General features: G+C 42.5%; 1 protein-coding gene across 3 annotated transcripts in view; it reads left to right on the top strand.

Annotated features, from left to right (window-relative positions):
- The first annotated feature begins 3,467 nt into the window (after positions 1 to 3,467).
- LOC108899020 (C-terminal-binding protein 2) overlaps positions 3,468 to 12,041 on the top strand; it is an 88,511-nt gene continuing 79,937 nt past the window's right edge. For 2 of the 3 annotated variants that reach the window (XM_051066545.1, XM_051066544.1), the window contains exon 1: positions 3,469 to 3,837. The gene's annotated coding sequence lies outside the window, so the exon portion shown is untranslated. Of the gene's footprint in view, positions 3,838 to 12,041 lie in introns of all 3 variants that reach the window. The other variant, XM_051066547.1, reaches the window with a different exon arrangement.

The following is a 12,041-nucleotide window of genomic DNA, read 5'->3' as shown; positions in this document are numbered from 1 at the left end:
CTGCAGTGTGGATAATATGTTGCTCGGCTCTCCTCTGAGACTCGCTGTGAACTCTGCCTGTGAAATAGTGAGTATGGAGATCGGGGTCAGAGTTCAAAATGAGAGGGTCTGATACAGCGGGTGCACCGAACCCATATCCCCTCTTCTAATAGGATGGCGCAAATCCCTTCGATACTCTAAACTCAAGATGTTGTATGTTGATGCAGCAGGGGATTGAATGCAGGCTGCAGGCCACATATATGGTTTTGCATATTAAAATAATAATAAAGCACTTTCATGCTTGCTGACAGTGTTGTTTTAAAAAGGAATCTGCACTTTATTTCATCAGTTCTGTGATACTGGGTTAAATTAAAACAGGTGAAAAGGTTGGTTCTTCAATTAAAAATTATAAAAGAATAAAGTGTTATCTTTGGCTTTGATTTAACTCCAGCTCTTACTTAAGAAAACAGAGAATATTCTCAGAGAGCATATGAGCAGTGGGAGTGGAAGAGATTCCCTCTTTTTTCTTCACATGGATTACATTAGCTGCTTTTGTGTTACCCAACACGTGCACCGTTTTTACAGCGCATATGAAGAGGGTGCTTTAAAGGTCATCTTAATGTTGTTGCCCTGACATGAAAGCTATCTTTTTTTTTTACCTTACGTGAACACAGAGTGTCTGAAATCACCAATCTTTGTAAACAATATACAATCAGTCCCAAACATCAATAAAATCATGGGCTGGGTGATTCGAGAACACAATTTCACCACATCCATTTTCTGTGTAATTATCCCACTGAGGGGTTGGTTGTCTTTTTATTCTACACAGGACATCCCCCCACCACCACATGTAGCCAGTGTTCTGACAAGAGGTGGACCATAGTTGATGGACAGATCAATAAAGGGAGCATATGGAGGCCAGGCAGAATATAGACGTGAAGAGTGGGAAATGGGATATAGATAATTGAACTCACTGAACACCCCGACTGGCACTAAACACAATCTGCCGCCATTTACTTGACCTCTAGGACTTACCATGCAAAGTGTAGAAATTAGACTGAAAATGAAATCTAGAAAGCTGCTGCGGTTGTTTGAATCTGTAGCCAAGGCCACTCTTATGAATGTATATCAAAAGCAAACCCTTCATGGATTAATGTAGCGCTTGAGGCCAGTATGTGCAACACAGTCAACTATACAGTTAACAGTTCAGTGCTAACATTTGGGCAATTTTTGTTGTAGTACAACCTCTGACATTCAGACAATGGCTGCTATACAACCCAAAAGAATATCTCCACCCCTATGCTTAACAGTAAGGTGTTCTTTTTTATAATTTTCTCCAAACAGACTTTGTGATTGTGGCCAAAGAGCTCAGTTTTAGCTCCCTCTGTTCACGGCACTTGTTTCCAGAACAGCTCTGCCTTATCCAGACGTTGCCTTGCATACACTACGGTGACTTTTGTGATCCTTTGTTGCCACACTGGGCTTCCTCTGTGCCTTTCTGCCCAGCAACATGGAAATGCAGTTTTATCAGGAAGTGCCACTTCTAACTGACATTTTGGACAGTGGACATTTCAAGATGGGAGTGTTTTGATAACTTTTTATAGCTTCACCTGCTTTGTAGCTTCATTTTCAGATCCTAAGCCAGTTAGTTAGTTCAAGGAGCCCATGGTTGTTGAGTGTTACCACAAGGTTTGAAGACTGACAGTCAGACAATTTAAAATCTGTGGAATTGTCATCAGCTGACAATTCCTAGTGATAATTCTACACCTGCCTTACAAATCCTGATGAGTTAATGAAGATCTGTGCTCACATGCAAATAACTGTGTTTAGTATTACTAAACTGAACTGTCTACCCTCACAGAAACCACAACACTACTTGCAGAATAATCACTGTAGAGAAATCAAAGGCACTCCTAACATAATCAATATCAGGTAGTTGAGATTCATACAAGCTGCGTTCTGTGAAGAATGCTCCCTGTACATGAACTTACCAAACACAGAAAATGTGAGTACATCTCTCCTTACAACTACACGGCTTACGCTCACCTCTTACTCACTGGGCTGTGTTATTCAGCAGCGTCCCGCTGTGATCAGTTGTAAGGAGAACCATCAGTTATATGTACATTTTAAATCACAAATATCACAGGCTTGTACAGATCCCTATAACATCTGAGTATTATGTTAAAGCAATACCATAAATTATAGATTCACTGCGGACTTGAGCACCACTGACACATACATAATTCCATGTGGGGACATTATAAGCCTATTAAAGTGTCTGTTTAGCCAGTTCTCTCTCTCTCTTTCTCTCTCTCTCTCTCTCTCTCTCTCACACACACACACACACACATTTTCTCACATAGTTGTACCTGGTCATGCAGACAATTTTGGTTTTGCTTGCTTTTGAAAATATAATCTTTAAAACTTCTGCTACCACCTAATACAGTAGGAGTAAGTAAGAAAGAAAGAAATCATGTATACCTGCATTAATCTTTTTTTAATGTTTTCCAGCTAACCAGCCTTTCTGCCAGTTGGTCCTGGGCAGGTAGTACGCAGTGAGTGTTTTTGCCAAAAACAGCTGCCTATTACATCTGAAAACAACGCTGATAAGAGGTGTGAGACTGAGCAAAATATGCTCAGTAGGAGGCGTCATGGTGGCCAAGTGATTATAACATATCTTGTGACTGCAACATTTATTGGGCTGATATGAACAAAAAGCAATAGTCTTTCAAAAGATAAATAACAGCAGGCTGTAAAACCAAAACAATGAGCTTAAAGATGCTAAAGCTCAACTAAAATGCTCTTCAGAGCTGAGGGGAACTTCAGTGTTGGGTGATAATTTCCTGTAGGTTTGTCACCACAAGCGCCACCTTTCACATTGTTGTTTGACTCACTGGTAATATAAAAAATATCAGCAACATGTCTTTTATTGAACAATGTCTTGCATATTCTGAATAATCCATAGACATCACGGTCAACAGTTTATACTAAGACTAGGTCCTTTATTTAAAAAAAACAAAAAAAAAAAACAAAAACAATTTCACAGAAAACTGTCAGCAACAAGATTTGTGGATTATCCACAGTAAGAAGGAGATAGTGTCTGGAAAGATTTTCTTTTCTAATGCCCGTCAATGTTGTAAACACCATAAATGATAATATAAAATCAAATAGAAAATGTCTCATAATTTGGGTGAATTGACCCTTTAAGGATGATTTTCTATGATAAAAATTTCAAAACCACTGAAATAAAAGGCACGGTCATTCCTGAGTATAAAACCAAGACTTCCCATTTGACCCCATCATTTTTGCTAACCATGTGAGCAGAAGGTGTGTGTCTCTGTGTGTGTGTGTGTGTGTGTGTGAGCGAGAGAGAGAAAGAGTGTGGTGGTGGGGGAGGGGGGCGGGCTTCTTTTCCTTCTTGGTTTATGTCATTGGTTTAAACGACCCAAGACCCCGCCTTGATAAAAAAGGAGAGTTAGACACAGTGTGACTACAGCCAAAGAGAGAGGGGGGAGAGAGAGAGAGAGGGAGGGAGAGGGAAAAAAAATAAAGCAGTGAAACAGTTAGACAGATACCTTCTCGGCGTTTACGCTCGGCTGTATTTTAATAAACAAGGACGCGTATCAACACATTGTAGCCTCTACCCTGTTATCACTCCCCTCTTTACGGTCGTTACTTAAAAAATCCCCAGAAGAAGCCGCTTTTGTAGCGCACGGAGGATTAATAAGGTGGAATCAGAATTACTCCAAATCTTCACATGAAACATTTCTCCCCGAAGCGGATGATGCTACCGCCGCCGCCGACGTGTGCCTAAAAAAAGTCGGCTTCTCAACTTGCGATTAGACATCATTCATCCAGGTAAGACTGCAAAACAGAGACAACCACAGCCGCCGCTTTTTCACGTTTGATTCAGTTTTGCGTTTGAAACGAGAGTTAGCAATGACTGGCCGCTGGTCGGTGGAGGGAGGGGGGGACGGGTTTCAGGTCCGCATACGGCTCTGACCATGTGTGTCCACCTTACTGCGCCATGAAGATGGGGAATGGTCGGGTGGGTTGTACACACACGGAGGAGGAAGGGGAGGCGGTGGGGGACATTAATTTCTGACCACGTAAAAACCTGGTCTTAACTGTCAAATGTGACCGAGAATAGCCCGCGTTTTCCCTCCAACGCTGCCATTAGTGTCCCTCGCCTCTTTACATTGCAAGGGTATTCGGCAAAGACGCCGAGACTAGGCTACATTGTTTTTGCACACAACGAGACTCCGTACGGAGTGTGTGTCGGTTAAAAGAAAATAGGAAGTGCCTCATTAGAGTGTGTGTTGTACAGTCGTGGAGTTGTGTGTTTATGTGTGTTGTGCTCTCCAGTGAGGCTATTTGCTCATAAATCCTCTAATACCTCAGACTTGACCCGACTGAGTGAGTTTTTGTGGACGGAATAGTGTTGTGAAAGACGTCATCCTGTATAATCTTCAGCGCTGCTTGCTGCTTAGCCTGTGCATCTCCTTTTTTTTTAAGAGCACAAGTTAAATTACAATGGAGCACATCTGCTGTCCAAGCTGCATCATAGTGTCACTGACCTTTTGCATTGATGCGTTTTAGCACAATTTTAAGACTTCTCTAAAGAATTTTTAAAGAAGCTGTCATGCCACCATTACAGAGAATCAGAGGTTCCCTAAACTTTTTTTTTTTTTTTGGGTGGATGGTGGATCAAACACCTGCATCTGATGACATTTTGCCCAGAGGAATCCCACCTGAAAGGATTTTGTGGTTTAGTGTGGAGTTGCAGGCAGATCTGCCGGGTGGGCCGACACTGTGCAGTGTGGAGTTAGAGACTTGTTAACAAAACATGCCCATCTTTGCAGGGGTCTCTTGTTGTTAAGTGAGAGTGAAATGCAAGTGACACAGACCCAGTCCTCGTGTTTCTGGGGTTGCCCCCTCTTCCAGGAGGCTCCAGGATGTGACTTTGAAAACCACTGGATGGGAACTAATGGACTACTTTTTTGTAGTTCTCACTCCTTGACATGTTAATGCATTTTGCTCAAGTGAATTTATACTGATATTTACAATGTGGATTTAGCACCAAAGCTGACTGTGTAAACTTAAAAATCAGTCGGAGAGTTGCATCTTATATTTACAGCTGCTGTTAGCTGCTGACAGTGGATGATCGAGCTGCTAATTGCCTTGTGTTAACTTGTTAATTACACACACCAAAGTATTTTTTACACATTATTGAGCTAATTAAGCCTCTGATTACTGCGATAATATGACAACAGGACACATGTTGGATTAATGGAGAACTAGAGTTATTTTAATTTTTTACTTAAAACATTATTGTCAGTCATTTGTTCTTGTTAACGCAGATAATTTCTGTCCTCCCGGTGCAACAAATAAAAACCTATTCTTGTTAGAATTAACGCAAATAGCTGTTTTATGTAACTTAGCCACATTATAGCAAAGTTAAGTTTATTTGATGCCTGCAAGCTGAGTAGGTGATGACCTTGGTGAAGCAGCTCTTTGTCCGTCTTATGGGTGCCCATGTGTATGTGCTGAACTGGGGGGTGGTGGTGTGGTGGTGGTGTGTGCCTGAAGGAATATAAGGCCACTACAGATGTGTGCAGCTTCTACATCTGCTCTGTTGTCGGGCATTGTCAAGGAAGCAGTTAAGATGGTGGGCGGCTCAGCACAACAGAGCTCCCTTGTCAGAAAGCTCCATTAAACTGCTCCAGTCACAAGGGCAGCAGGGAAGTGGTCATAACGCTGAGCAGTGTTCTTTTTCCTCACATGCCAGGTACATTCACAATCATTACCGGTCCGCAGTGGATTCCCCCCCCCCTTTCATTCACACAATCAATTCTTCATTCATAACCAACAAACTTGCCATACATAACTTGAGATAGCAATGTATTTTTTTAGCAGACACCCCCCCTTTTTTTTTTTTTTGCTTATCTTCCCCCATTGTGAGACAGCGATATAATTTAGAATGGGGACTGTCGTGTTCCTGGAGAGGAAATTGAACAGACTCAGTTAGTCGACCCCGTGAAGAGCCTGCCCTCTGCCATCCTCTCCTGTGTTGCCGAGCAGCACCCTATCACTCAAGGCAATTGAACGTCTCTGAGGGGACCTCTGTTAGCCCCGTGCAATATTTATTACCATCCATCATCCCGAGACTCTCGCTCTATGGGTGAATAACAGTGGCTTCTAAGTTCTGTGTTAAAAAGTTCCCTCACCAGCGACCATTAGAAGGGATTTATGGGGGAGCAGCTTCCCTGGAAAGTGCTGTGGAAGCGAGACGGAGCATGTTTCAGAGTCGCTGCATACCCGCTGGGGCTGTGGCACCAAATATGTCATGGATAAAATTCTGACTGGTGCTGTGCTGGTTGAAGATTTGCATTGAACTTCTCTTTTCCATTTTGAGTTTGTCTTCATAATGGGTTTAATTGCTCATAATACTAGTTGAAAATGAATCTACTATTTTGATAATTGATTAAGTCATCATTTATCAGCCCAAAGTGCCAACCTTTCAACCTTTTAAATTTGAGGATTTGATGTTTTTATGTTATTGTAAATTGAATACATTTAATTGATAATGAAAGGAATTATTTGTTGCAGCCCTAACATGTTCTGAATAAGCAGAAAGTATGGTGCAGCCACCTTTAGAGATGTTACAGTAATGCAACACGTACATTTCATACATCATGGTTGTATAAGTCAGTTCCAATATTTACAGCATTATGATGGCATTAGAGAGAGCAAATATCTCTCTATCGTCTGTGCAGTTATTTTCTTTGTAGCAAGTATTTTTTGCAGCAGAGATGTGATCTAGTATTCACCATGGCCTTTAATAAGGATCATCTAATGTATGCATGTGCTACTGATCCTGCCTCCATGTCCTTTGAATGAAAGTGAGTGCATGTTGTGTGAAAATTAGTATATCTGTGTTTGCTCACTACCTCTCGATATGGTCTTTGATCCTGCAGAGATGAGATAGGTTCTTTCTTTTTTTAAAAAAAATCCAAGTCTTCCCACTGTGTTGAGATTGTTTGTTTGTCTGAGTTGAAAACAATTGGGATGAACCTGATCGTGAGTGAAGCTATAGGGACGGGGCAGCGCTGTAAATGAACGTCTTACTGTGCTTCTTTTAGGTCAATTTGAAATATGTGTTTTTAATTGGTCTCTGAAGGCTAAGACTTCTCTCTTTTCTGCCTTCCTCAAAAGTGTCTGCATGATGTGACTGTGTTGAGCTGAGGAGCCCCGGAGCAACGGTGTTCATTTGAAGCCGGGCGAACATGCTCATTATCTCCAACCAAAGGCAAGATTGATTTAGCTGAAAGCCAGGGTAATATTGAAAAAAAAAAAAAAACACAGAAAAAAACACAGAGGTAGAAACTATAAACTGATCAAGACAGTAATTCTTGCCATGGATCGCTCTCGGTCAAAGCGAATAAGTTTAAAACAGAGCGCTGCAGTGGGGAACTACTCAGTATCTTCACCACTCACAGCAACTAAAGGTGTCATCAGTCAGCCGGAGCTACTCTCTCATGGCTTCAAAACTCCCCTAACCTTTAGAAATGGTATATTGGAAAGATATCTCAAAGAAACATTTTGCTTGTCATTCCCATTTCTCTGCTGCCCTGTTCTCCTGAGGCATTCTGCATCTTTGTTTTTTTTCAGCACATGGAAGAGTGTGTATATATGTCTGTGTGTGTGTGAACTTGTGAAGAGGGGGTTGGGGTGGTGTAAGATTTTTCTGCCCTGTCATCGCTTACTACCCCATTGCTATAATTTCATTGACAGTGGCAGCGTTTGTGTTTTGTGGAGCTACACAGGGGTAAAGGATAATTGGAGCCGTGGATGTCTTTTTCATGGTAACGGGGGAAAGTGGAACCCTGTGCCAGTGCTATTCTCTGTGCCGTACAAAAGGGACGAGATCCAGTGATAGGGCTAGCATAAGAGATCTTCAGTGTTCTCTAACACAAACAGATGTGTTTTATTCTGGCTGAAACTAGTCGAGCTGAACCTCATGTGGTTTCAGTGTTGGCTAGCAGATAGGAAGTTTTCTGCTGTTATTGGATTGGATGTAACGGTTGTCTCTGCTTTTATCTTGCACCACTCTACATTAGTATCAGGGGAGAGTGAGGTGACCATGTAATAAAGTGCAGTGTCTTTCAGCCATGTAAAAGGTCAAGTGACGCTTGTACTTGGGCCCCCATAGGCGATGTCAGACAGTCCTGTTAGCATTAAGGTATGGTGTCGTTGGGCAAAGCAGCAGCACAGCAATTAGAGTTATTAATTATTTTCTTACAACTTAATACTCTTTCATTTAATGCATATTAATTGATGTGCTCCCGAATCCGCACTCACATAATCCACCAAGGATTTCTCAAAGGCAAGCACAAAAGGCTTTTATTATCTTAAGGAGGAAGTGGTCTTTTGGGACGTAAAGTGCCCCTGCTCAATTGTGTATTACATTATGAAACAGACGTAAGTGAAATGAAATTACAACGTATCATCAGCACGGTGAAGGATCCTATTGAATAATTACCTCGGCAGAGCCATTGTTGTAATGTCAGGCTCGTTCTTTTGGATGTGATGGCAGGGGGGCTATGAAGTCCTCATGCAAGGGGAGTAAAAAGCAGTTTCAAGGTTAAACTGTGTGAAGGCCAAATGTTTGGGGAGGGTGGATTAATTTCATGTCCCATAATGTGATTTGCAATATCTCCTCCTCTCCCTTGCCCTTGGTTTCTTTTGGAGATGTGCGAGCCTGATGAGAGCTGAGGGCAGCAGGGAGGAGGGGTGGGGCTGCCGTAACTATCACCTGCATGTATAAGTGTTTACAGGACTACTAAATGGAATTATGGGAGATGGTGCATGCTTACAAATTCACCATCATTCCCAGACCCCGTCTCATTGCTGAATACAAATTCAGTGGTTATCCTTCTTGGTGCACAGTGGAGAATTAGCTTGCTCTCGTACATGCAAGCATGCACAAACACGGTCACATACATAAATACACACAAACGTGCAAACACAGGATGGGAAAGTGGTTCCAGGAAAATCGCTGTGCATCATTAATTGCAGGGCAGGCTACGAAGGAGGGAGAAGGACCACCATGGTAACAGCAGCAAAATCCCCTCGCTGCACAGTCGGCCTAAGAAGCCTGCTGTACTCGACACTTTATCACACAGTATCTGCATCTTATCCTGGCATATCTGCATATCAGCCCAGTTAATGAAGCTGTTGCCTTGTCTCGTTCTCTGGCAAATTCTGTGCACTAAAAATGTCTTCATAGATAAGCGTGCATTTCATATAGCACCATTTACATAGATACATTTTAAACACATAAGGAAACCTCAGAGTATGTATGCAATATGAGGAAGTGATAAAATCAGTAACTGAAGCCAGCATAGGTAGTAAGTGGGTGCGCTGTAGGCTTTTGGTGGTGGGGAGGTATCACTGGTAGCATTTCCTCACCGCTGTGCCTATTCTCAGAAAACCTCACTACTGACACGCAACAACATTGGTGATTTGAAATACAGCGCAAACCAACCAAGAATTTCATTAGATGATGATGCATTTGAGTTCGTAACATGGGAAAGTATTTCTCCAAATGTTTCAGAACATCATGTGGCACGTGGACGCTGATACAGTCCAGTCACGCTGCTCACAGTAAATTCCAGCAGACAGCCACGCATTGTCTCAGTCTGACCTGCAGTTTAAAGCCAGCTGCTGTAAAGTGAAGTGAAGATGCAGGTTTGAAAATTTAAAAAATGGCGCAAATTCAGCCGCTTTGTGATTTGACAGGCCTTAAAGGTCAGCACAACTACACACTGGCGTGAGTGAAATTTTCTCACCCAGACCTGTTTTATTTCTCACCATCACTATATGGTCTTGTGACTTTAATCGTAGCTAATCCTGTCCAAGTAATTTCCCCGTTTCCCCTGCCTTTTGTCTCCAATTTGGTATGGTCAGTTCCCCCAAACTGCCACTGTTGTTACCGTGAACTCTGCTGATGGCCTGGGGAGAATGTGTAGACAGCCATGTGCCCTTAGAGCCACGTGACAGCCGTATCTTTTCACCTGATGGTGAGGGAGGGCACGCTAAGGTTCATGCAATCCTCCACCCCCAACCTCAGGATGCCAGCACCCTCTAGGCAGCCAGCCCATCCTGTAGGAACAAAGACACGATTCCTCCTTGGTTTTCTACCTTTGAAAGTAGCCAAAATATGTTTGTAAGAATGTGCAACCATGATATTGCGACTTGTACCTGGATCTCAGTCACTATTGTGAAGACTCTCACACTGTGACAGCTCCAGTGGGGCTGTTTACAGTTGGGGTGTTGCTGGAGTAAATGCAAGCAAACGTATGCATGCTTGGAAATTGGTTTCACACTTTTAGTAGTAAGTATATGTAGGAACTGAATTTTTCCTCCTGTTTTTTTTTTTCTCTGTTTGCATGTGTCACGCCGGCTGCTTTAGTTATCCAGTGAAATCTCATCTTGTTTTCCTGTGAAAGGAGCAAGGAAAGAATTGCATACAAATGTGGTTCCAGGTGTCCATTGCAACATGTCTGAGTATTTTAAACCTCTCCCAGGGCATTTGTTGTGTGCAATACATGTCTTTCCACTGGCTGTGCTGCACTCTGTTTGCTGTTTCTCTTCTTTCTGGTTTCCAGCAAAGGCTGTATTTCACTGGGCCCCATATCACCTTTCTTTGCAGTGAATAGAGTGAACTCTCTTGTTTTAAGATGTGCAACTGCAGTTGGATGCAGAGCCCAAGTTAGGTTTGATCCACCTCTTACTGACCACCCACTTTGACCAATTTTTAAAGCATATTCAGACCAACAGCTACGCTATGACTTAAGGCGCACTCTTTATGAAATAGGAATGATGGGCAAAATGTGTCTTGGTTGCAATATACCATTTCTAAAGGTTGGAGAAGTTTTGAAGCCATTGTCTGTGGCGTTATCTGACAGAAAAGATGTTCCTACTACTTCTGTGACAGTGCATTGAGACAACATCTCTGATCAAAGCAAGCTCAGTTACCAGGAATCTTGCAGCATTGGGCCAGTTTGTGTTTTACCTGCACAGAATTTAGATGTAAGATAAAATGAAGCTGTGAAAATGTTCTAAAGTTCTACAATTCTGCCTCAAAGGTGTGAAAACTCTCCATGTGGGGTCTTGGCATTTGAAAGCCCTTCAAACTGGACCCCTTGGTTGGTTGGTATTTTATGCTTTACCTTTACCCTATAGCAACACCAGTTCAACCCTGTAGCGCTATTGTTTGCTTGAAACTGTGGTTAGTCAGCAGAATGAAAGGGACACTTTTCTGATCTCTTGATTTTTCTCCTCCTCTCCTGCATGTACCCACCCCTCCCCTCCACCCTAGTGAAGGTCTCATTGCTTATGTAATGTCTCTAAACATTTGTGCAGCATTAGGGGAAGTCAGGCATGCCAAAACTGTGCAAAACGTCCCTCTGTGCACCCCATTGAGGTGGGACAGATGGCAACCCTCGTTCCCAGTCTTGTAAACTGCCTGTGACAGGAGAGATGGCACATACGTAGCTGAACTAGGGCAATGCTAACTAAGGATTTACAGACAGTGGTGGACACAGTTGCATGCGCTCTCATCAGTGAGATGCTTATTATCAAAGCCGTAAAGCATCTCATTTTTATTCTCACTCTATTGTTTTTGTCTGTTAATTACAGAAAAGTGTTTATTGATTGCAGATTCATAGAAAAAGTTGATACACACTGTAAGAGCACCGATGTGTTGCTCCACCTGTGATCCAGGTTCTGGCTTACCTATATCAGACTCTCTCATTAGATCATCCATCACAATGTTAAAGAAGGTGACCTGGAGTTGTTTTCTAATTCAGTCGTTAATCACGGCCACAACAGAGTGTCGGGCACTTTCACTTTGTTCTCCCTTAACAACTCTCTGGGCAGAGTCCATTACTGAGTAAACAGACAGTGAAACACGGAAGAAATGAATGAAGATGCCCGGCGCAGAAACCCCAGAGGTGAGATCAAATGGCAGGCCCGGTGATGATGAGGGATGTTTATGG

Source organism: Lates calcarifer, linkage group LG23 (assembly GCF_001640805.2).
Source record: "Lates calcarifer isolate ASB-BC8 linkage group LG23, TLL_Latcal_v3, whole genome shotgun sequence".
Lineage (NCBI taxonomy): Eukaryota > Metazoa > Chordata > Actinopteri > Centropomidae > Lates > Lates calcarifer.
This window is presented reverse-complemented; position numbering and strand designations above follow the sequence as displayed.